The sequence below is a fragment of the Neovison vison genome, chromosome 8 (genome assembly GCF_020171115.1).
Source record: "Neovison vison isolate M4711 chromosome 8, ASM_NN_V1, whole genome shotgun sequence".
Classification (NCBI taxonomy): domain Eukaryota; kingdom Metazoa; phylum Chordata; class Mammalia; order Carnivora; family Mustelidae; genus Neogale; species Neogale vison.
Genome location: NC_058098.1, coordinates 63,382,172 through 63,405,520, shown reverse-complemented (window position 1 = coordinate 63,405,520; position 23,349 = coordinate 63,382,172). Strand labels below are relative to the sequence as shown.

The 23,349-nt window shown below is 41.6% G+C and overlaps 1 non-coding gene across 1 annotated transcript; it reads right to left on the bottom strand.

Moving 5' to 3' along the window:
- Positions 1 to 19,479: 19,479 nt before the first annotated feature.
- Positions 19,480 to 19,586, bottom strand: LOC122916642. The gene has a single exon (XR_006386268.1). It is a non-coding gene; the product is annotated as a U6 spliceosomal RNA (small nuclear RNA).
- Between the last annotated feature and the right edge of the window lie 3,763 nt (positions 19,587 to 23,349).

The window sequence follows — 23,349 nt, the reverse complement described above, 5'->3', positions numbered from 1 at the left end:
CTCTTTTCCAAGCAGAGAAATTTTCCGTGGACATGCATCAACCTCAGGGGTCGCAACCCGCTTTCAAAATACAGAGTGATGTAGTTCAGGTCTATGAAGCTCTCCTCCCTTCTGAGACCTTGAAAGTTCAGCTACTTTGACTAACAGACTTGACGCCTGGGAACCAATTTTCCTTGTATTAAACTTCTTTCCTTTTTAAGGTGGTGATGAACTCGGCCTTTGAAACTAGATTCTTCCCTGGGATCTGTCAAACCACGAGCCCTTTGCTATGCTATTTCAAAAACATTTTGATCTCGGATTTTATCCACCACGGGAAGAAGGGTGGAATATGGCAAAGGAAGAGGAGGAAGAGTGAAGAAAGGGCCCGAAAGAACACAGGGAGCCCTCCTTGGCTTTGCCATCAGAACTAATGAGCAACCCCATCCATGCATCCGAGCTGCTCCTAAAAGAGTAGGACTTGTAAAAAATAATTGGATTTATAATAGGCCTTTAGCAGTCAAGTCATCGCATGAAGCTGAGCCAGGGAATTAGAAGCATGAAAAATTAATCAGTCCGTATGTAAAGAAGGGATGAGTTTCTGAGATGAGCAGAGGGGATTTGATGTGTGCCTACCTCGAGACGGCTTCAATGCTGAGTGAGAGGGAATCACGCACAGACGCAGGCCTTCACACTTCCGAGACATTTGCTCTTCTTCCCCCTGTTGTCGAAATATCTCCCTATTCACCTTCTGAGGAAGAATGAAGTTTTGCAGGGCTTAAATCGGGATAAATCTCAAACTATTTTAAATACCATTCCCCAAGATTTTAATAGATATTTTTAAGAGAAGCAGGAAATGGTTCCGTGGCTGACTAAAATCACAGATGTTTCGACCTGAAAAGCTTCTGGAAGAACATCTTTTTCTAGCTTTGCATTCTAGAAACGAGGAGACTGAGGCCCAGAAAGGGTGAGCATGTTGCAGAATCTGATCACCCTGGGAGCGGACCAGGCCTTAGAGCCATCCTAGCCCCTCTCGCGCATGTGAGGATCAGTAAAAAGCTGTCGATCGACCGAAGGCATAAGTCTCATGGGTCGAAGGCAAGGCCGGACGCGTTAGTTTCTCAGACCCTCACCGAATCTTGTTTCGCTTTTTAACGAGTCTTACTTACTGCCTAGAGAACGCAGGCCCGACGAGATACTTTAAATTCCTTACCACTCTCAGCTCTGAAGTAAAAGCCCTTCAGAGGACAAATGTATAACTGAGGTGCTTTTGGCGCTTCAGACAAGTGAGAGATCAAAACTCCCTGTCCGTGTGATTGTTTCTGCATCCTGAGAACATTTTCTGTCTTTACCTGATGGAAGACATGGAGCACCGGGAGATGCTCAGCTGGTTAGAGGCAGAGCCCGGACAAGCCGCCGGTCTCCTAACTCCCAGACCAGGGCTGATCAACAACTCGCAGCTCTCTCGTGGCCTATGAAAGACCCAGGCTCAGTGTTTCCCAAAGCAGCTGCCCCTGCATGGGCGGAAATGACACGCAGAACACGGTACGAAGCAACAAGCCCACCTAACATTTTCATCTTCATCCTAAAGAGCATTACAACTCTAAGTTTACTCATTCAGTTGGCAGACATATTCTGCAGATGTGCTGGTACCCAGCTGGCTGCTGGGGGTGCCACTGCCTGGACCCAGTTGGACAGGCACGGGGTCCACCCTGCAGAAGCCCGCCCTGAAAGGGGAAAGAAAACTACAGGAGCACAAAGGACTCCAGAAGCTTCCAAGAAGTGAAATTTTGAGTAAAACACAGTGTATGTAAAACTCAAAGAAGCAAGTGCACTTAATTACCAGAGGGGAGAGAAGAAAAGGACATGGACTATTGGGAGAAACACTCTTTGCCTCCTACAGTTAGGATCTATGGACGGGCATTTATATTGTCAGTAGCCTGAAGAACTCAAAGGGAGAAGGGGTCCCTCTGATTTAACAACCATATTTCAACTCAAAACACCAGTCTTTCTTGGAAAACTCAGAAAATCTATAACTGTTCCAGCGCCTTGTTTCTCACCATAGTAATTCCCATTCAAATTAGCATGTCTTCCATGACTCACCATCCCCAGGGGAGAGGGAGGTATGGCCCATTCATTTCCTGATCCCACTCTCAGAGCATCCACTATAACAGTGTTCAAACCCCTGGCCTCAGACACCTCCTTCCTCTTCCAAAATTTATTAAGGACTCCAAAGAGTTTGCATTTACATAGAGTGCATCTGCCAATGTCTGCCATATTAGAAATTACAACTGGGAACCGTTCAAAATATATACTTTTCATTTTTAGAAAGAAGAAACTACCACAAGTTCCCATAAAAGATTTTTTTTTGGGGGGGGAATAACATTTCTTAAAATAGGAAAGTTAAGAGAATAGCACAGTTTTATATTTTGGCAAATCTCTTTTAATAACTAGGTTCCCATCTCTGCTCCTGCATTCAAATTGGTTCAGTAGATTGCTTTGGTTTGAAGTAGATTGATATAACCCAGGCTTACAAAATCGTGCTGTTGGAAAGAGGAGCATTTTAACAGTCTCTTAAAGTACCTGTGGATATTCTTCTTTGGTACTACACCAAAACTGAACAGGTGATACTTTTTCAAATGTTAGTTACAGTGTGGAATCTGAACCTATAGCAATGAACTGTACCCATTCTGTGATTAAGATCATGGGTCTGTCTTCCATCTTGAAGAGGTCTTTCCACCTGGCCTTGTTTGGTAGCATCGTGTGCTGCTCATTTGGAAAACACTGGCTCCTGAGTTCTGCAGGCAGATCTTCAAAACGTTGATTCATTTCATTTTACAAGACTCAAAGTCCCATTTTTTCATACCACCACTGATCATCAAAAAGTCTGAAAGTACTGGAAAGCTAACCAAGTTTTCCAAATTTCTAACTTTCACTGAAGAGCTTGCATGTTATTATTGGCAACAAATATTGGTCCTTGTTTTTCATGAAATGACAGGCTCACTTTATTTGTTGTTGGACAATGTCTGCTGGACACCCAATTTTTAACAACTCATTGGTTACTCGTTCTATCGAATAAAAATGGTGTCCTATGAAGGAAAAGCTGCTCCTTGAGCTTGTAAATTCATCATACAAATGTTTTTCACAGTGACCTCTAGTGCACTTGGGTGCCACTGATATGACTCGTCCATCAGCAGTTTTGACCCATCATTGCTTTTGCAACATAAATATAAATGTCAACATGGTGCAAAGGCAAACAGAACTTAGTAGTATTATGAAAAGAGGTTTGATCACTTAGACCCACTGAAAGGGATCTGTGGATCACGCTTTGAAAATGACTAGTCTGTGTGCCCAAAGTGGAGGAGAGGTCCAGCATGCTGGAATTTGGTTTCATAACTCTCTCCACCTTATCTCTTGGGAGAGAGAGAAAACTAGGGTAGTGAGAATAGTCCTCAGTTTACCCGTTGGGGCATGATTTGTGTTCCTTGAGACCCAACTTTGGTTTAAGTTTACTGAAACTTCTTTCTGAAATGCTGACATCAAAAGGAAAACCTAAGTCGCTACCACATCAACAGATAGACATTTTGGGCGCCTGGGTGGCTCAGTGGGTTGGGCCGCTGCCTTCGGCTCAGGTCATGATCTCAGGGTCCTGGGATCGAGTCCCACATCGGGCTCTCTGCTCAGCAGGGAGCCTGCTTCCCTCTCTCTCTCTCTGCCTGCCTCTCTGTCTACTTGTGATTTCTCTCTGTCAAATAAATAAATAAAATCTTAAAAAAAAAAAAAACAGATAGACATTTAATGCTTCTTGGGTACAGACCATAGTGTTAAGTAAGAGCATGCAAAGAGCAGGAGGTGTGGACCCATCCCTGAGCTCTCTGCCCAGAGACAGAATGGTGTGCAATAATATAAGGCAGCAATTACTGTCAGATGAGTATAGATTGAAAACACAGCGGCTCTTTGGCAAAAAGAGAGAAGTCACTTAAGCCTGGAGCATCCACAGATTCTGCAACAAATTTACTGAAGGCCTACTATGTTCCGGACCCCCGTTCTAGGTACCAGGAATACAGGGAAAAACAAGACAAAATCCCTGGCTTCGTGGCATGTACTTTCCAGGGCACCAGACAGGCAATAAACAAGCAAATGTATCATCTAATGATAGGCATCTGTGCAGTGAAGAAAACTGAAACAGGGTGAGGAGACTGATTGCACTGGAAGTTTGTTTGGAGAGGATACTGTTTTGGATAGGGTAGTTAGGGAAGCCCCATAGACGGTGACCAGGAGACAGGACCTCAATAAAGAGAGTGAGTGCATATCTGTATTAGAAAGCTCTACGCAGAGGGAACTAGACATGTAAACGCCCTGACACCAGATCAAGCCTGGTTGCTTTGAGGAACTACAAAGAAGCATGTGTGATGAGAAGAGAGGATGAGAATGTGATTAGGTCCTGGCTAAACTGAGAAGCCATGGCGGATTTTGAGGGGCTCCATCACATTCCCTGATTTAGACTGTTCAGACACCACTCTGGGGAACTGATGGAAGGTCACTGGGAGCCACAAGAACAGGGAGAAAGGTTGTAGAAATCCTGAGGAGCAAAGACAGGGGCTCAGAGCAGCGTGGTCAATTATGCTAACTCTCTTTGGAAAGCAAGGCAGAGAGGATTTGACACCACTGAGTGCCTGGAGACAATTAGTAAAAGAGCAGAATGGGGTGCCTGGGTGGCTCAGTCAGTTAAGCATCTGCCTTCAGCTCAGGTCATGATCCTGGGGTCCTGGGATCAAGCCCTGCATTGGGCTCCATGCTCAGCAGGGAGTCTGCTTCTCCCTCTCCCTCTCCTCCTCCCCCTGCTCATGCTCTTTCACTGGCTCATTCTCGCAAATGAAAAAATAAAATCTTTTAAAAAGAAACATTAAAAAAAAAAAGAAAAAGAGAAGAATTGAGGATAAGTCTTGGGTTTAGGGTTTGAAAATCCAGTGGATGATGGTACCATTTACTGTGAAAGGGAAAACTGAGAACACTATGTGTGGAATAGGTTCATCACCAGCTCCGTTTGGGATACACAAAGTTTGAGCTGTCTATTAAACATTCAAGCAAATATGTTGAGAGAGGTATTAAGTATATGATTCTATATGGTGTGATGGGTGTGGCAGAAGGCAGACTTGGGACCAGAGATATAAACTTAAGCATCAGTATAATATAATTGGTATTCTGAGCCACAGGACTGGACAAGACCAGGACAGTGCAGAGAACTGGGTCAGGACGCCGCAACGCAGAAAAATCATGGCAGTGTAGAGAAGCCAGCCAAGATGCTTAGAAAAAACAGCCAAAGAAAGGGGAGGAAAGGCATGTGAGCATGGTGTCCAAGAAGCCAAGGGAGAAAAATGACAAAGAGGAGCCATTAATAAACTGTATCAAATACTGCAAGGGGGTCAAGGGAGGTGAGGACTGGGAGCCAACTGTGGATTGGACCAGAAGGGCATCAGGGAGGCAGAGCTTTGCAGCCTGACCCCAGTGTGTTACTAGACGGTGGGAGGGGTGAGGACACATGAGTAGAAATTCACACTGCCGGGCATTATTGTTCCAGAGGCGAGCAGAGAAATGGGACTGTAATTGAGGAGGATATGGTGGAGGCAGAGAGGGTTGTTTTATTTTCTGCTGGAAGTTATTGCATGTAGCATAGCTGAGTGCTCAGAGTAACCACTTAGCAAACTTAATTTTTTGGGAGAGAGGAGGAGCAACTACCACAGTAGACCCCTTAAACACGTGAGTGAGAAATGGATCGCCAGCCTTCAATGGAAGTAGGCAACATTATCCAAATGCTGGTTCTTTGACAGATTTGGTAGTGGAAAAGTAGATTATTCTCTCCTTGCTTCTGTTTTCTTTATGGTGTACAAGATGAGATTGTTAGCTGATAGGCAGAGGTTTACAAGACAGAAGGTATAGGTGCGAATTACCAAAGAAATGCCTGATTGAGGTTGAGAGTTGGTGGAAATGTGTAGCCGTACATTTAGAGTGAAGGAACCAGAAGAACCTCACAAAGAGATGAAATTTGAATTGGTCTCATAAGCAAGGAGAACACTCAGGCTCAGAGATAGTTTGGACACTGCATTAAAAAAAAAGTGTTAGAGATATAAGTGCATTGAAATCTGGCATTGTGACAGTCTTGTTCATAGCAATGGTAGGTCCTGGATAAATGTCTCTTGGATAAAGGAATGAGTGAATGGAGGGATGGATTGGTGAATGCCAAGACATCTCCAGGGAACAGTGGGTGAGAGTCATTTAGTTCTTTGGACAGCACAGGGTGGGGTGGCAATCAAAGATGAGAAAGAAATAGGAAATTACTCAGGAAGATCTTGAACACGTGGATAAATGTCTGGACTTAAACCATCACTACCTGGCACCAATAACCGAGCTGGCTGATAGAAGTTCTGTACTTCATCGAAGCAGGACTTGACCCTGCTCCAGACCATAGGAATCTGAGCACACTCTTCACAGAGCTGGGCTCTTAGAAAAAATGCTCTAACTTGGTAGTGTGACAATCGTACCCAATCACATTATGAAAACACCCACCATGTGCATTTCAAAGACCAACACGTCCACTTAGATCTCTCTTCTGACATAGCACAGAGCTCAGCAGAGAACAATAAACCAATTTCATGGCGCCCTTTAAAATAGGGGGAGAAATGTGGATCACACAGCAATGTGAACCCACATCAAAAAGGCATGTCTCTCCCTACAAGGTCAAAGAGGCCTCAAAGTGGTGATTCACGGAAAACATGTACCCTCAAAGCTTTGCTGTCTCCATGGTCTTAAATGGCATTTAACTGGCTTGCATTTTAATTCCATAGAGCTCTGGGGAGGAGAAAGGAATGTTGTAAAAGAATTAGAAAACATTTTCAAAGGGAATCATGTCCCAGAGACAGAAAGATCCATCCAGAAGCTTTTAGGACACTCTAGGGCATCTGAGGCCAGACAACAGTTGAGCCCCTCAGCCTCCATCCTGAGGACCCCATAACTCAAGGATCATCATGATCATGAAGGGGGAGCAGAAGAAGAATAGCCACAGATTTTTTACTCGGACCTCCTTCCAGATATCTTTATTCTGCGCTGGTCCTCAGGCTTCCACCACCTAAAGAATTACAGTTGGAAAGAACCTCAGAGCCCAGCCCATGCAGGGGCCCCTTCCAGATGTCTCTCCTGGAGCTCACCTGGCCCAAAGGATCGTGCACTTGGCCACCATGTTTGGGCAAGAAGTTAAGAAATGGAAAAAGAAAAAAAAAAAGAAAAGAAAAAAAAAAAAAGCAACAGAAATCATTCAGCAAAAAAGCACGTCTCCATAAATTATGGTCACCAAATCAAACACAGTGAGTAGAACTGAAGTTTCTTGAAGGGGGGAGTATTTCTCAGGAGGGGTACAGCCTTTTGCTGCGAGCTTCTGCTGGGTGGCATTTTCACTCAACTCATCTGTTCCTTCCTTTCCTTGTGCCTACAGCCTCAAAGTCCCCTGAGGCAGGTAAGTAGGTAGCACAAGGCTATATTCTGTTTGCTGATCCCACCCCCTCCCTCTGTACGGGTAGGGGGTGCTCTGAGGGAAGCACCTTCTCCCAGCACCACCCCTCCCACAGACTCAGCTCAGTTCTTTCAAGTTCCATTGTCTTGCTTCACCACCTTGGTGCTCCTAGGAAGTCAGCTGGCCCAGGATCTCAGAGAAACCGTGTTTGTCGTGATACTTTCATTGCTGTGGTTATGCATCCTCACTAAAGAAACAATTACAAGTACACAAAAACCAAAAAAAACAACCTTCCCTGAATCCCATGACCCACATGCACCTGGGGTTAACATTGCGGTACGTTATTTTCTTTTACTCCCCACTTATGGATATTTATCTTATTACATGATAATCTCTGTATAGATAATACTCTACACTATTTTTCCATGTATTTCTTAGAACAAGAGTATTTCTCACATGTAAATCAATTAAAAAGTATTTATTCATAGTGTGTGTGTGTGTGTGTGTGTGTGTGTGTGTGAGAGAGAGTTTCCTTGCTAGGTGCTGGTGATACAGATACCTAAATAAGAAGACTTAACTCCCAGGCAATCACTTCTAGGGGCAGGCACGATTTAGGTGGGGATGTCCTACAGCTTACCTTTTCCTAGGGCAGGATCCTTGTGCGCCCCCAATACCCCATGCTCCAAGAGATGCCCCACCTTCCTTTTGTTCTTTTTGTAGGGCAATCGGCATGCTCTTAAATTTGCCTGAGCTCCTGGAGCCCAAAAGGCTGACTCCAGCCAAGTGTGGTACACACAGATCACGAACATTAAATAATTGCAGACTCTCTCTCATCAGTGCCCACCATGTGCCAGGCACTGGCTCAAGCCCTGCCCTCGAACTGACTCTCCCAACAACCCAGTGAGTTGGATACCACTACTATCCCTATTTCACTGATGAGCAGACCAAGGCACTGTTAAGTATCTAGCCCAAGGATGTACAACTAGCCAAGATCCCTAAAGGGAGAAAAGATAATTTTTTTTTATTACTATTATTCCTTCTTTTTTATTAGCTTTCTATTTGTATTAACTTTAGATTTACAGAGTGGTTGCAAAAACAGTACACCCCTCACCCAGGTACCACTAATGTTAGTATCTTGTGTGACAACAGCAAGATGATCAAAACCAGGAATACCACGAACTAAACTCCAAGCCTTACCAAGAATTTTAGTACTTTTTCCACTTCTATATTCTCTCTTGGAGCCAGCATTGCATTGAGGGCTTATTTCTTCCTCTTATCCTCCAATATGTGACAGTTTCAATCCTGCTGTGTCGTTCATGACCTTAACATTTTGAAGAGTATGGATGGGTTATTTTGTAAAATGTTTTGATCATTTGTCAAAGGTTTTCTCATGATTGGGAAGAAGTAATGGATTTAGGGCCAGAATACCCCAGGCATGCTTGCTCTCAGTGTGTCCTATCACAGGGTGGTTACTGGTGAAGTTAACCTCCAGGACTTGGTTAAGGTGTCTCTTCATTGCAAAGTTACTGCTTTTCACTGTGTCATTGGCAAATATTTGGGGGAAAATACTTTGAGAGTATGCAAATGTCCAGCATCTTGTCAAATTTTAGCATCCATTGGTGGGTCCTTCCTGTAACACTTTGTACTGAGAAGTTTGCCTCATTTTCCTCATTTGCTTCATTTTCAATTTCTGTCTTTCTATCTACATTTGTCAATAAGAACTTCATAAGTAAGAGATGTCCCTTCTCCTCTATCCCTTCAGTTATTTATTTATAGCAGCAAGGGCTTATGGACAGTCACATTTTTTCTATGGGTTATGGTCTAATACTAGCATTATTTATTTTGTTGCTCAAATTGTTCTAGCTTGGTTTTTTTAAAGCTCCTTCAGGTTGACTCCTGAGTTCTTATGAGAAGCTAAGACATCTGCTAGGCAATGACACTCCAGTGGCAACAAGAACACTAAGCACACGGACTTTGGCTTCTAAGCCTCATTCTCCAAAAAAATGAATCAGAGCACCCTGAGGAGTGGTTGATTCCAGGACTGGGAGAGAAAAAATTCAAGATGGTCTTGGAACATCTTACAGCGCCAGAAGTCAGTGAAGCACTCAGTAAGTTTGTTCTTTGCTGTTCCTGGCACCCAGCAGGTGCTCAATACAGTGGACATGGCAGCCACAGCGCCCCCCACTGGAGAAGCCGGGCACTGGACTTCAAGGCTGTTCCCTTCCAAGACTGGTTCTCTGGTCTTCTGGAGATTCAGGAGCCACCTAGCACCCTTAAATAAATTTCTTTTCTGATTAAATTAAGTTAAATTAAATTAAATTAAATTAAATCTGATAAATTAAAGTCACAACATCAAGTGCTCAGACCACTCCAAATATGTGGCCACGATCACCAGGTGTTCCCAGTGACTACTCAGACAGCCCACAGCGGGTACAGCCTGGGAAGTTGCCAAGGCCACCAGCCTGTGTCACATCTCAGGAACACACCCAGGAAGGAACCCCAGGAAATCGTCATTAATGAGGTCTCAGCGTCAGGCATCCTAGGCTGCTGCCTCAGATCTGCTGTGGGCAGAGACAAGTAGCCTCCTTTGGGTCCTTCCTACACATCCTGCCTGTGTGGCTACCTGGGCTCAGACTGGCGAAGGTCTGTCTGTGCACACAGCACCTTCCACGCTGGGTAGGCTAGGCCTCCACTGGAAGGGGACGCCCTGCCTTCTAACACTGCAGATGATAGAAATATAGGATGATTTCTTAGACACAACTCAGTACTATATGTTCAACTACCAGGTTTTACCATGAGTATCAGAATTTCTGGGAGTTTAGAAACTCTTTCTTCTCCAACAGTTTTCCCAGGGGGGTTGTGCTCTGACCACTCAGAAGATGAGGCTTCTCTTATATAGCCCTTGGTTGGGGTCCCCAGGAAGGCAAAGCCCATACCCCAAGATGAACAAGGGGGACAGGTGACCAGAGGTTGAAAACATCAGCACTTAATTCTTTCCCAAACCCTCCTTGGCTGCTTGTCTGGTTGGGGTGGAGGCAGGGGGAGCCAGGAGGGCTCATGTCGGCTGGAAAAAGGGGCCAAGAGACCTTGGGACCCCTTTCATCACAGCAATGCCCTCAGAAATGTCTACCTGCATGGCCTGGGTCCTTCCTGGTGTTAAGAGAGGGCCTCAGGTGGCCTCATCCAGACATGCTTCTCTGGGATCCTTTCTGACTAATCTCAACTCACTGAAGGAAGTATCCTAGTGCCTGTGCTGAATGGATCCCAGTGAATGTTCCTGACTCTTCAACCAGCAGAAATGGTTCCAGTCAGCTTGACAAAGCTTTTGGAAAACTGCATTTAAAACCCTTTCCCTTTCAATGAATGAATGAATAAAATAAAGCTTTTCCCTTCCTTCTTTCCTCTCTTCATTAGCACAACCTGCTGACAGTTGGTCCTTCACCATGACGTGCATTATGTCTGAGGAATCTTACTTCTGCTTGGGAAATATAGCGTATGTGACTGAGGCTGATTCTATTTGACTCTCCCCAGAAAAGGAGGGTGTGTAGGATGAGAAAGTCACAGCACTAAGAGGCATGTCAGACCCAGAATAAGCACTGTGGGCCACAACAACCAAGGAAGGAACCCAAAGCATTTCCACCCCTCACACTTGGCCCAGCCCAGCTGGGATCAAGCAGAATTAAAGCTCACGACAAAAGATGGGGGACTTTATTGAATCTGAGAGCAAAGGAAGCATTTTATTTCCTTGTGGGATTCTGTTTTCAGAACCCATATTTCATGAACTGTTTTATATCACTAGCTTGCCCTCTAAACTTTATTTTCTGGTAAAATTGTTTAAGTCACATAGTTAAGCATAGTTTGGAGTGAAAAGGGGTGTGATGTCTGGCCTAATGTATTAGGAAGCCCTGGGTTAAACTTGAATGTCCCATCATGGCTGATGTCAGAAGCTTTACTGACCAATAGAAGTAAAGTTCTCCCAAAGACTAAAAGAGTTATTTCACTCATTATGCTGAGTGAAATAAGTCAAGCAGAGAGAGTCAATTATCATATGGTTTCACTTACTTGTGGAGCATAAGGAATAACATGGAGGACATGGGGAGAAGGTGAGGAGAAGGGAGTTGGGGGAAATCAGAGGGGCAGATGAACCATGAGAATCTGTGGACTCCAAGAAACAAACTGAAGGTTTTGGAGGGGAGGGAAGTGGTGGGTAGGGTGAGCCTGGTGGTGGGTATTAAGGAGGGCACGGATTGCATGGAGCACTGGGTGTTGTACATAAACAATGAATATTAGAACACTGTATCAAAAACTAATGATGTATTTTATGGTGACTAATGTACACACACACACAAAAAATTAAAAGACTAAAAGACGATGAATTGGGACATCACTGAGAAACAGCAGAAAATATCTGAGAACCATACCCATGAAATCAGAGCAGGATTTTCTGATACTCCTCAAGGGCGAGAAGCATTTCCCAGTTTGGGATGGGTTTCCAGTGATCACAACCAGATCCCATTACTGAAGCTTAAGATAGCCTTCCCTGACAGACAGGTCTGGACTCGAGCCCCCACCTGTGAATCTGGGGGGAAGGGCCCAGGTAGACAGGCCACATGTACAATAACCTCAGGGTTGGAGAATTTCTCAGGAGCCTTGCTTCCTGCTTTTCTGTGAGCAGGTACAAAACCCCCTCCCCCACCATCATGATAGTGAGGTATAAGATCTAGATCTGGGCATGGAGCCAAGGACTTCCATTAAGTTTTCTCCCGGTTCATGTGAGTGCTACGTATAAGTCAGGGCCAATGTCTCAGCCAATGGCTATGTTCTCCCTCATTCATATCCCCCCATCAGCAACCCTGTAGGTTGGAGTATTCTGGCTAGAGCAGAGCTTGAGCCAATCTTGGTCTTTGAAAAACATTATCACAGTAAACATTAATCACATCCCATTTTTTTCCCCCAGCATATAACAATCCTTCTAGAAAGCAACTTGGTTCTATGTACCAAGGATGCTCTCGAAGTTCTTATTTGACACAATAATCCCAATACCGAATATGCAAAACGAGGAAACAGAGTAAAACACAAAGCTCCAGGAATACCTTTATTCACAAACTTTAGTTTGAAGGAAAAAATCAGAATATTTAAATATCTTACAATATGAAACAGTTACTAGAAACTGGATTAACTTCCTGGACTAATACATAGTCATTAAACTTATGGAAACTCTGGTTAGAGACAACAGAATAAAGGTTTTTATTCTAATACTTGAGTAAATATGTATCTAAAGCTCATAATAGAGAAGAGATTCTCTAAAAAAGGGAAAGGCAATGTTCTGAAAACCTAACCAATTTGTCCTTCTGGAAAGGGTGGGGTCAGAAGACAAGGGCTGGCTGTAGAAGCAAAGAGAATAGTCCTCTCAGATTTGAGTTCTACATGAAAGACCGGCAGAGTAAGCAAGGCTGAAAGAGGGCCTGTTCACACATGCCATCTTTCTTTTCTTCCGTCATTTAGCACACAGAAGGAGCTACACCAGTGAGGTAAAAGAAAAAGGGCAAATCCTGTCATCAATTTTGGCAAAACCTCCTCCTCCCTTTGAGCTTCTACCAGCTGTGTGGTTTTGTAGGATTGCCCCCCACTTGGCTTCTCTCATCCCTGGTGGCAGGGGCAGGCCCTGGTGACGAGCCCCACTCTGTGCCCTGGCTGGGGTGGGATGAAAAATGCGACTGGACCCCTCTCACCACCGGTACAGAGGGGCCAGTCATCAGGGAGCAACGGTGAGATTCTTGGAGCAATCCTGGCACAGCCTGGGCCAAGAAAATGGATCACAAGTCCTGCAGCCACAGAAGTTCGTCAGCGGACCAAAATAGACAAAACGCACACCTAAAAACTACAAAATAAACCTCACCTCAACCAGCAGTCATGGGAGCCAACAGAAAATAAACAGGAGTTCAGAAGACCCCACCCCCATGATGATGTAACTGAGGCTTCCAGGAGCCTGGACGCCACCCAAAGAGAAGAGGGAAAGTCTCCTGATAAATTCAACATTTCCTTTCTGCTCCTCTTCCCCCACCTCTTTCCTTTCCCCTCCCAAATGGGATTGCCAGATGAAATGCAGGATGCTGAGCTAAATTTAAATTTTAGATAAACAATATTTTTTAAAACGTTAAGAATGTCCCATTCAAATATCTTGTGTTTGATATGCTAAATCCATAACCACACCCCACAGAGACAGTTTTGATTGGATTAGCCTAATGCTCCTGGAATGGACACCGTTAAGATTCTTTGGTAGGGGGGAAAACAGGGTTGGAATATTGGAAGTTCGATTTTGTTAGTATTATTTGCAGCTCCTTCATTTTAGCGTCCCCTTTTATCACTGAATGGGAATAGACGCTCCAGAATAAAATCAGCTCAGTTATTTAAAATGAAGTTACATTTTCTGTATGTTTGAGTAGTACGTTTTTACGCCACCTGAACACACTTGGAGAGGTGAAACAGAATATGTGAGAAGTATAAGGAAAAAGTTTCTACGCTTTTCATCAGAAAGAATAATAAAGATATTGTCAAAATCTGGTGAGTTGAGAAAGGGATCTTAATATATTTAAAATCACAAAGGTAATCACGTAACTAAAAGCGCATCACAAACCTTTAACCAACAGACACACAAAACAAACACAACACACAAGCCCTATAGTAGAAGTTACCTTACTTAAGGGTGACCTTTAGAGAATTTAACTCATAATTTTATTTTCTTCTGTTTTGACCTAAGAGCTGCCCTAATTACCATATAGTGGTTTGTGAGAGGTGTAACTCCTTCCTTAAAGTTGATTGGTTCCTTCTCTTCTACCACCTCCCAAAACACATGATTGGCTCCTCTTCCCCCACCCTCGCCCCCATGTGATTGGTTTCTTCTTCCCCCCCACCCTCTTAGGCATGGTTTGGTCTTTCTCTTGAACCCCCTCCACTCTGAAGATGAGAAGGAAATGGAGGAGAAGGGGATAGAGTAACCAGCTTTGGGGAGTTACAAAGTCTAAGGTAAAATATAAACATGCCATTGTGTTTTTGAAGGTTTGAATACAAAGTCAAGCTGTATGGTCCAAGGAAAGGACCGAAAGGAACCTTTCATGTTTGGAGAGTTGAAAAGGAAAACCTTTGGATGAGGGTTAGAGACCTAGAAAAAGCATCTTGTCTGTGGGACAAATGGGTCAGCTTGGCCAGAGCATCTCAGAGAGATGAACTCCATTGAAAGAACTGGGGCTTAGGGTTGTGTTTGGGGGAGCTGATGAAGGCCATGTCGGGCCAAGCATAGCCAAGAGGAAATGGTGATGCTCACAGAGAAGCTGTTTCCGGGACCCCGGTGGTCCTGGGCAACCATGGCCCAAATTGGGAGCAGCATGGTGGCTGTGGTTCCCCACACAGCTATCAGGGGAAGTTGGACCGACTCCTTTTGGAAACAATTCATTCTCTCAGACTCCACAGCTCAAGCAGGGCAAGGATGTGAGGACTGTTAAGGGTGAGATGGTAGATTTTCGGCCCGTCTGGCTGCGGAACACACGAGGGTTGTGATATCACTATCAGACAAAGAGGAATCCAAGGCAAGCAGCATTAAATGAATCAGAGTGATACCTTATGTAAAGAACTCCACAGGGAGGGACAGATTGTCATGAATCTCTGATAACCTTTCCACTGCGGTTTGGCACAGGTGATTTAGAAGTCTTAAATGTAATTCACCAATATCAAATATCAAAGAAGATATGATTATCTCTGAGATGCTTTCATTTGACCAATTTCAGCATCTTTTTATGATTCAAGAATGTGAAAATAGTGACATGTGAATGCTCCACATGATTAATATATGACAAAGAAAGATCTAGCATTGTTCTTCCTGATAAAACATTACCAGTATTAATGCAAGACGCAGATGTCCAATTTACCCATTATTATTTAACACTGATCTGGAGTCAGTCTAATGTCATCTAATGTTATTATGAGTCGATGCACTTTGGAAGGCAAGAAGTTAAGGATAAGTATGGGAACAAAAGAGGCAAAAGTAATATTATTTGGCGATATGATTATATGACTGGAAAACAAGAAATTTCATTACAAATGATTAGAAACAATCTGAATTAGATTATTAGATTAGGTAACTACATACAAATTTAATATAGAAAAAAAACGAATAGCTTTCCTATATATAATCAACATTCAGAAGCTAGGAGGGAATACAAGATCCCATTTATAATAAAATGAAATATGCGTGGATATCAGACAGGATTGCAGACAACAGAATCCACTCTATCTGCTTTAAAAAAATAACAAGTTTACTACAAAAAATTGGGAAGTTCATGGTATTTGGAGAATACAGTTCAGGGAGCCAAACTTGGATGCCACAAAATGAGAAGCAACTCTACCAGCAGCATACCCAGTCACAGTGCAGAAAGGTTCTAGAGAAAACCCCAGTGCCACTGAACACCTTTGCCATGAGATCTGGTCTTCCAAAATGGGTCTCCCCTTAGTTCTCAGGGCTGTCCTCCTACATTTTACCCTGGTGGTCAGCTCCATAGAATGCGTATCACACGCAGAACCTCAGCTACCACAGAGTCTAGATATATGCTTTTTAGCCAATCTTTACAGGAAACATGCTTGTTGTTAAATGATACAACTTATAGTCCCTGCCATAGCCCATGAACAAACTTATTAAGAAACATGGAGGATGTATAATATGTGCAGAACATTGTAAAATTCAGTTGAAGGACACTGAAAGCTTGAAAAAAATGGAAGTATGTACCTAGTTCTTCAGTAGAAATAATTAAGAATGCAAAGATATCAGCTGTCCTTAAATTGAGGCCAATGAAAATTCAAAACAGGATTTTTTGAGGTAAAACATGGTGCACATTTTAATCTGAAAGACAAACTTATAGAACTGTCGAGAAAATTCTGGAAAAGAAGAAAAGATGTAAAAGCTTTTGTAATGTTCAAAGTTTGGCCCTCAGACAGAACATAGGGAGTCTGAAAACAGACCCAAATATATTTAAAAATTTAGTACACAATAAACGTGCTCTTTCAAACCAGTGCTGAGATCAGTAAATTAAACCTCAAGTGGTGCTTTTAAAAACTGGTTCAATATTTAAAAATAAATAAAACTTTATGCTATTTCCTTTGCTTTCTCCCCAATAAAAAATGCAGGTAGGGGCAGAAATTTTTACAAAGTACAAACAAAAGGTATACATGCATTTTCTTTATTAAAAGATTCAAGCATCTAAAGAAATAAACATCTCCAGGAAAACAGAAAGGCATTTGAAGCAGAACAGACAAACCACAGCCCTGGAGCCAAATCCAAACCACTGTCCATTCTGATCAATAAAGTTTTATCAGAACACAATTCCCACACACACACACACTCATTTACATATCATCTGTGGTTGCTTTCCTGCCATGGCATCAGAATTGAGTAGTTGTGACCAAAACCGTGTTCCACAAAACCTAAAATATCCCCTGTGGGGTCATTTATACATCAAATCTGCCAATCTGATCTAAATTAAAATAACAACAATATCTAAGAAAAAAGTAAAAATGCTCCAGTACTGCACTGTTATCACCATTGACCCCACTTATTTCCCAGAGCTGACATGGCCAATAGTCCAAGTAAAGCCTTCCAGGCTGTTCTCTATACATTTATCTGCACATGGGCATATACACATACAAATAATTTTCACATAAGTGAGATCGTATGATATATACTATTCTCTAACCTGCTTTTTTCATGTAATATTGCTTAGGGCTCTTGCAATGCCACAGACAGGTACCTCATCCTTTTCAGTGATGACATGACATAATTTATTCAGCCATAATTTATTTAACATAACCATCCTTCCATAGGGAATGAGACTTTCCAACATCTCATAATTATAAGCAATATAACAAAGAATACTAAATGCATATTTGTAAGCACAGGAGAACATACTTCAGTAGAATAAATCTTAGCGATTGAATTACTAAATCTTAAAAATTTTAGGTATGCCCTTAAAATTTTAATTTTGATAGTGTCAAAATGCCCTCCAGAAAAAAATATTAACACTTCAACTCTTACCAATTGGGTATACAGTTTCCCATTTTATTAAGTCTTGTATCCATAATATTGTCTATTCTTGTTAATTTCAGTTACTTCGATGGGTGAAAAATATATCTCATGATTTCATTTTGCCTTTCTCTGACTGAAGTCAGCCGTATTTTTTAATTTCTTTTGACCATTTGGGTTCCTGTGAATGCCTGTTTTCAGCCTTTTCTCATTTTTCTATAACAAAGTTTGAAAAAGTGTGCTTTGCTCATCCTACACAACATTTTGTAGTTCTTGTCAAATTAGTTGGCAACGTTTAGAAATTGGAATACTTAACATTTTTTTAAATCCATATTTCTAGCCTCTCCTTAATATTTGAAGGCTCTACATCATTGGGCCCCCAATGGCAATAAATGGGCTGGAACAGAAGAAAGGCTCCTTCCTCTAATGGAATACGTGTTTCGTGCACCTTGTGTCCCCTTGCAAGAGGTCACTGATCTCTTCCAATGACCTGTCTAATCTCTGTAGGTACTTGGTTTTGTAAACCCTGTTCTGTTTGGTCCTTTATCTTTCTTTTTCTTAGTGGTTTGTATGAGCTCTTTACATATGTAGATATATCCATGTGTCTCTTTTATATAATATTTTCTGTTTTATACAATATTCATACAGTTTATACAATATTTTCTGTTATTCCCTTTTCATAAAGCTTTGTTTATGCTATTTATTTTTATTAAATAAATCTTTTTTTAAGATTTTATTTATTTATTTGACAGACAGAGATCACAAGTAGGCAGAGAGGCAGGCATAGAGAGAGGAAGGGAAGCAGGGTCCCTACTGAGCAGAGAGCCCAATCAGGGCTCTGTCCCAGGAACCTGGGATCATGACCTGATCCAAAGGCAGAGGCTTTAACCCACTGAGCCACCCAGGCACCCCTGTTTATGCTGCTTCTTGATATTCAGAAGTTTTCAGTGAAATCTATCAGTTTATTTCACTTTAGGGCCATTGGCTTTTGTAGTTGCTTAGGAAAGTCTTCCTCAATCCAAGTTTATAAAAAATATTACTGTTTATGTTTTCTTAAAATGCTTATAAGTATACCTGCTCAATTTCATTTTTAGAGTATTTCATCATTTCCTCGCTTATTTGAAATGCCGCAAAGAGTAGTACACTATTCTGTGCATCTTTTAAAACTAAATAGTATATCTGGAGGATTGCCTCATGTTGGTCAACATAGATCTACTTGATATATAATAAATATACAATAATTCCACTATCAACTTATTTTATAATCTATTTAACCAACCCCTACTTAATAAAAATTGAGATTTGTATAGTGTTTACTACAAACAGTGGCACAATAAATATTTGTTTCATTATGCACTTATTTCCTGATTATCAGTAGAATCAATTCCTAGGAGTTGAATTATCAAATTTAAAAGTATGTGTACTTTTGAAAGGCAATGCCTACTTACCGTCTAAAGAAAGCGAGGCTTATACTCCCGCTAGCAATGTATAGGACTGACTTTTTCCAGCCTGTGTCTATTATCTAATTTACTGATCTTGCAAGACCTTCTGATAAATCTAATAGATGAATAATAGTGTTAATGATTTTAACTTCTATTTATTTTCAATGAAGTCAAGCATTCTTGTTTTTTGTTTGTTTTTTAATAAATTTCTTATCCAGGTCCTTGGTACGTGTTCTAAGATCCTTTTCTTACTAGTCAGCTGATGATTCATACTGAATGATGAGATCCTTCTTTTGTGCATTACGAGTATTTCTTTCTCCAAGTTGTGATTTCTAATTTTCCTTTTTAGGCTTTCTGTCATGTAGAAATGTTTTAAACATAGTCTCATGTATTAATGTTTTCTTTTTATGGCTTCCAAATCTAAGTATTATTTAGAAGGGCCTTCCACCTCTCTCTTCCTCTCTCTCTCTCTCTCTCTCTCTCTCTCTAATATGGAACACATCATAAATTTGCCTGTTATCCTTGCTCAAGGACCATGTTAATCTTCTTTGTATCTTTCTAATTTTAGTATATGTGCTACCCTAGTGAATACCGTTCTACCTCTTAATATTCGAGCTAAAAAATCTCCCATGTTAGCAGTCATTTTTTACATTTAAATTTCTAAGTCATTGAATAGATTTGGTGTCAGTTATAATTTTTTTAAGTTGTCCCACCCATTTATTAAATAATCTATCTCTTCCCAGATGCTTTGGAATGATCCTATATTAATTCCCTTTAGTATTTGGGGCTACCTCAGGACCCTTTATAACATTCCAATACTTTGTCTATTGGTTTGCCAAAATCAAACCTTTTTAAGGATTGTGGCTTCATGATACAGTGTTACAAACTAGAGTCTTAGACCCATAATCAGTATTTATTGAACAAATACTGTCTTGGTTCTAAAAGAAACACAAAGAAAGTTCAGACTCCATCCCTGCCCTCTTGAAGACAAGAAGAAGATGGCTGCCATGGTAAACTTGTGAGTTTCCTCTACTCTCCAGTTCAGTGACTGGCTCCAAGCTCGCTTTGGTGGCACTTGGAGGACACAAGATGAAAAGATAAAGTTGTTGCTGGAAGTAGAGAACAAGACCCCATTACTGACCTCAGGGAAATTTCAGGCCATCCCCAGATCCTTTTTTCCCCAGCACAGAAGACTCTGTATAGAATTTTGATACATATATTCATATGCTCTAGGCAAAGCATTTTGGGACATTCTGAATTCAAGGCCACTATTTGACATGTCTTGCTTTGGATTGACAAAAGGCATGCTCTAACCTGCTTATTTCATCTCCAAAGCCTGTGCAAAGTATCCTAAGCAGCTGAGTCACCACAATACCAGGCTCACATCATTTGTACAAATACGAGAAAAAGCTAAACATTTTGCTCACTCTTCTCAAAATAGCAGTGGAGTAACGATCCACTCCCCCAGATAATTGGCTTTAAAATGCCTCAAAGAGACAGCAAGATTAAACATTTAGCTGCTCCCTTGCGGGGGACTCTGGAAAAAAGCCACACACTGAGCAAGATTTAATTTTCTCCCATTTCCCCCCCAAGGTCTGACTTCTATCACACTCCAAACAAGGTGAAAGATCTAAGATAGACGAATAGTTTCTGGGCCATTGTGGGGTGGGAGTGCTGAGCAAGGCCAAAACAAAGGCACTCAAGTTGAGCTCTTTCAAGAAAATCAGCAAGTGACAAAATTACATAAAAGATAACAGCCAGCGACTTACCTCCGGCAACCCAGAAAAGATCACACGGATGTCTGGCAGCTTCTCCATCCCAGTACAGAACTCAAGAGACTCATGGAGCTGAGAAACCCAGGATAACTAGTGCTGAGCATTTCCAGAAGTTTATTGGAATTTTGCTTCCCCATCCTTCCTTTTTGGGAGAACTTTTCCCAAATTCAAAGTGTAAAACATGTTAAAGATTTTATTTATTTAATTTATTTGAGAGAGAGAGAGCACAAGCAGGGGGAGCGGCAGGCAGAGGGAGGGGAGAGGTAGGCTCCCCGCTGAGTAGGGAGCGGAAACATAGCACTCAAAGGCAGACTTAACTGACTAAGCCACCCAGGTGCCCCAAAGTGTAAAGCATTTTAGAACTGGTTCTGTCAACTAAAGGGATTTAAGTCAAACTCAAAGTCAATAGAGTAATTCTCATTTCTCATGTTAAAAACAAGACAGCTATTACCAAGCAGAGTCACTTATGCTAAGCCCCATACCATCCAACAGAGACTTAATTACATACCAATGGAATCTTAAACCAGGAATCACCTGACCAGCACTAACTAGGTAATCTGCCAGATGGATCCCTGCTATCTCCTAAAGGAAAGTGACCTTGCCTTAACCAACCCGCATCTTCTCCCCATGTAACTTCCTTATTTCTGTTCCCTTCAGTCTATAAAAGTCTTCCATTTTATACAACTCCTCAGGGCTCCTTTCTCTCTGCTGGATGGAATGCGGCCCAGATCATGAATTGCTGAATAAAACCAGTAAGATCTTTAAAAATCTACTCAGTTGGATGTTGTTTTTTAACATTTGATATAAATATACATCTAGGTAAACATATGATGGATGGATGGAGAGTGAAAGACAGGTAGAGAGATAAAAAATAGGATGCAATTTTTTTTAGACATATCATTGAGTGGGGAGAAGTATGGAAGAGTCATGAAAAGAATTAGAAAAAAGGAGGAAGGAAATAAGAAAATAGCTATAGGTAAATAGCAGGTTCTATGAACTGTTAAACTGCTGTGTGTTAAAAAAAAATAATGAGAAGGATCTTAGTCATCAGAGGTTCAATTTTACTCAATATCATGTTTTCCTTTGTACTGTTAAATATTTCCATCCTACAAAATGCATAAACTTTAAAGATGAATAGAATAAATATTCATCAGTGAGCTTAAGACACAAAATGGTGCAAATACAGTGGAAGCCCCCTTTCACCTCTCTTCATTTCCCCTGCCTTTCCCCATCTGCTCTCCCCCCTCCAGCCCCTCCCCCACACTCCCACTCCTAGGGCTCTAGAACTTGGCAGTTATAAGTGCACATATTTACTCCGTAAGTACAGTTCTGTGTATCCATATAAATGTATAGTAGTCTTTTGCATGCTTTTAAGCTTTGACATAAATGATATACTTCATGTATTCTTCTGCAAATTTCTCTGTCCAGTTCAACATGAAATTGATCATTATTTTCTCTGTCTAGCTCTGGCTCGTTATTCTGGTTGATTTGTAATACGACATTATGTGAATGAACCACATTTAGGTTGTTCCCACATTTCAAGCTTTTCTAAACAATGTTGAAACAGTCTTTGATACAGTTCTTTTTTTTTTTTTTTAAAGATTTTATTTATTTATTTGACAGAGAGAAATCACAAGTAGGTGGAGAGGCAGGCAGAGAGAGGAGGAAGCAGGCTCCCTGCTGAGCAGAGAGCCCGATGCGGGACTCGATCCCAGGACCCTGAGATCATGACCTGAGCCGAAGGCAGCGGCTTAACCCACTGAGCCACCCAGGCGCCCTTTGATACAGTTCTTTAAGCATGAGTGTGAATGGTATTCTAGGGTACAAAGATAGGATTGGAATTTCTGGGTCAAATAACATAATTTTTCAATCTTCTTACTATTCACTTGATTTATCTATATATTCACGAAAAAATCATCGCTAGAGAACACATATATAAAATGTTTAACTCAATGGTTTATTGAGTTCCTTGTGGAGACTCTCCACCCTTGTTTTCATATGAAGAACTATGAAATTAGAAATATTTTGAATTATAAAGGGTACCGGCATGTGAGTGAAATATATTGCTTTTTTTGTGATACAACGAAAAACATGAAATCCTGCTATCCTTTCTGATGTCTGACACGTGTTACCTCATCATTCTTCTAGTCCATACTGTCATTCAACTATGAAGATAGCATTCAGGCATTTTGAAATGTGTCATGGACCATAGCGCCCACAAGCCATCCCCCCAAAAATCTCTCAGGAACTAAAACCAGCAGCTAAGAGAAGACTCGAGATAGAATGGACAGAAGAAAGACATGCGGTGAGCACTGGACTCGCTTAGAAAGATCCAAAATTACAAGGCAGCATGAGCACTGGGCGTTATGTGTAACTAATGAATCACTGAACACTGCATCAAAAACTAATGTTCAGTGGCTCACTGAACATAGTAAAAAAATTACAAAACAGCAGTCATGATGGTTCAAAATGTAATTCTACAATAACGTTGTTCAAGTAATATGAATGCAAAAACCTAAATGTGGAGGAACTCACAGATGTGAATTACCTTGCTCCTTAGATTTATAGGACTGTATGGAC